Source organism: Rutidosis leptorrhynchoides, chromosome 2 (assembly GCF_046630445.1).
Source record: "Rutidosis leptorrhynchoides isolate AG116_Rl617_1_P2 chromosome 2, CSIRO_AGI_Rlap_v1, whole genome shotgun sequence".
Taxonomy (NCBI): Eukaryota; Viridiplantae; Streptophyta; class Magnoliopsida; order Asterales; family Asteraceae; genus Rutidosis; species Rutidosis leptorrhynchoides.
Window position 1 is genome coordinate 206,238,967 of NC_092334.1, and position 3,207 is coordinate 206,242,173.

Genomic DNA, 3,207 nt, shown 5'->3' on the forward strand with positions numbered 1-3,207 from the left:
TTACGTTCCGGGTATCATCAAATGCGGGTGAAAGAAGATGATATTCCAAAGACTGCTTTCAGAACACGTTACGGTCATTACGAGTTTATGGTCATGCCGTTTGGTTTAACTAATGCACCAGCTGTGTTCATGGACCTTATGATCCGAGTGTGTGGACCATACCTTGACAAGTTTGTCATTGTTTTCATTGATGACATACTTATTTACTCAAAGAATGACCAAGAACACGGTGAACATTTGAGAAAGGTGTTAGAAGTATTGAGGAAGGAAGAGTTATATGCTAAGTTTTCAAAGTGTGCATTTTGGTTGGAAGAAGTTCAATTCCTCGGTCACATAGTGAACAAAGAAGGTATTAAGGTAGATCCGGCAAAGATAGAAACTGTTGAAAAGTGGGAAACCCCGAAAACTCCGAAACACATACGCTAGTTTTTAGGACTAGCTGGTTACTACAGAAGGTTCATCCAAGACTTTTCCAGAATAGCAAAACCCTTGACTGCATTAACGCATAAAGGGAAGAAATTTGAATGGAATGATGAACAAGAGAAACCGTTTCAGTTATTGAAGAAAAAGCTAACTACGGCACCTATATTGTCATTGCCTGAAGGGAATGATGATTTTGTGATTTATTGTGACGCATCAAAGCAAGGTCTCGGTTGTGTATTAATGCAACGAACGAAGGTGATTGCGTATGTGTCTAGACAATTGAAGATTCACGAACAAAATTATACGATGCATGATTTGGAAATAGGTGCGGTTGTTTTTGCATTAAAGACTTGGAGGCACTACTTATATGGGGTCAAAAGTGTTATATACACCGACCACAAAAGTCTTCAACACATATTTAATCAGAAACAACTGAATATGAGGCAGCGTAGGTGGATTAAATTATTGAATGATTACGACTTTGAGATTCGTTACCACCCGGGGAAGGCAAATGTGGTAGCCGATGCCTTGACCAGGAAGGACAGAGAACCCATTCGAGTAAAATCTATGAATATAATGATTCATAAAAACCTTACTACTCAAATAAAGGAGGCATAACAAGGAGTTTTAAAAGAGGGAAATTTAAAGGATGAAATACCCAAAGGATCGGAGAAGCATCTTAATATTCGGGAAGACGGAACTCGGTATAGGGCTGAAAGGATTTGGGTACCAAAATTTGGAGATATGAGAGAAATGGTACTTAGAGAAGCTCATAAAACCAGATACTCAATACATCCTGGAACGGGGAAGATGTACAAGGATCTCACGAAACATTTTTGGTGGTCAGGTATGAAAGCCGATGTTGCTAAATACGTAGGAGAATGTTTGACGTGTTCTAAGGTCAAAGCTGAGCATCAGAAACCATCAGGTCTACTTCAACAACCCGAAATCCCGGAATGGAAATGGGAAAACATTACCATGGATTTCATCACTAAATTGCCAAGGAATGCAAGTGGTTTTGATACTATTTGGGTAATAGTTGATCGTCTCACCAAATCAGCACACTTCCTGCCAATAAGAGAAGATGACAAGATGGAGAAGTTAGCACGACTGTATTTGAAAGAAGTCGTCTCCAGACATGGAATACCAATCTCTATTATCTCTTATAGGGATGGCAGATTTATTTCAAGATTCTGGCAGACATTACAGCAAGCATTAGGAACTCGTCTAGACATGAGTACTGCCTATCATCTACAAACTGATGGGCAGAGTGAAAGGACGATACAAATGCTTGAAGACATGCTACGAGCATGTGTTATTGATTTCGGAAACAGTTGGGATCGACATCTACCGTTAGCTGAATTTTCCTACAACAACAGCTACCATTCAAGCATTGAGATGGCGCCGTTTGAAGCACTTTATGGTAGAAAGTGCAGGTCTCCGATTTGTTGGAGTGAAGTGGGGGATAGACAGATTACGGATCCGGAGATTATACAAGAAACTACCGAGAAGATCATCCAAATTCAACAACGGTTGAAAACCGCCCAAAGTCGACAAAAGAGCTACGCTGACATTAAAAGAAAAGATATAGAATTTGAAATTGGAGAGATGGTCATGCTTAAAGTTGCACCTTGGAAAGGCGTTGTTCGATTTGGTAAACGAGGGAAAACTAATCCAAGGTATATTGGACCATTCAAGATTATTGATCGTGTCGGACCAGTAGCTTACCGACTTGAGTTACCTCAACAACTCGCGGCTGTACATAACACTTTCCACGTCTCGAATTTGAAGAAATATTTTGCTAAAGAAGATCTCACTATTCCGTTAGATGAAATCCAAATCAACGAAAAACTTCAATTCATCGAAGAACCCGTCGAAATAATGGATCGTGAGGTTAAAAGACTTAAGCAAAACAAGATACCAATTGTTAAGGTTCGATGGAATGCTCGTAGAGGACCCGAGTTCACCTGGGAGCGTGAAGATCAGATGAAGAAGAAATACCCGCATCTATTTCCAGAAGATTCGTCAACACCTTCAACAGCTTAAAATTTCGGGACGAAATTTATTTAACGGGTAGGTACTGTAGTGACCCGAACTTTTCCATGTTTATATATATTAATTGAGATTGATATTTACATGATTAAATGTTTCCAACATGTTAAGCAATCAAACTTGTTAAGACTTGATTAATTGAAATATGTTTCATATAGACAATTGACCACCCAAGTTGACCGGTGATTCACGAACGTTAAAACTTGTAAAAACTATATGATGACATACATATGGATATATATATAGTTAACATGATACTATGATAAGTAAACATATCATTAAGTATATTAACAATGAACTACATATGTAAAAATAAGACTACTAACTTAATGATTTTTAAACGAGACATATATGTAACGATTATCGTTGTAAAGACATTTAATGTATATATATCATATTAAGAGATATTCATACATGATAATATCATGATAATATAATAATTTAAAATCTCATTTGATATTATAAACATTGGGTTAACAACATTTAACAAGATCGTTAACCTAAAGGTTTCAAAACAACACTTACATGTAACGACTAACGATGACTTAACGACTCAGTTAAAATGTATATACATGTAGCGTTTTAATATGTATTTATACACTTTTGAAAGACTTCAATACACTTATCAAAATACTTCTACTTAACAAAAATGCTTACAATTACATCCTCGTTCAGTTTCATCAACAATTCTACTCGTATGCACCCGTATTCGTACTCGTACAATACACAGCT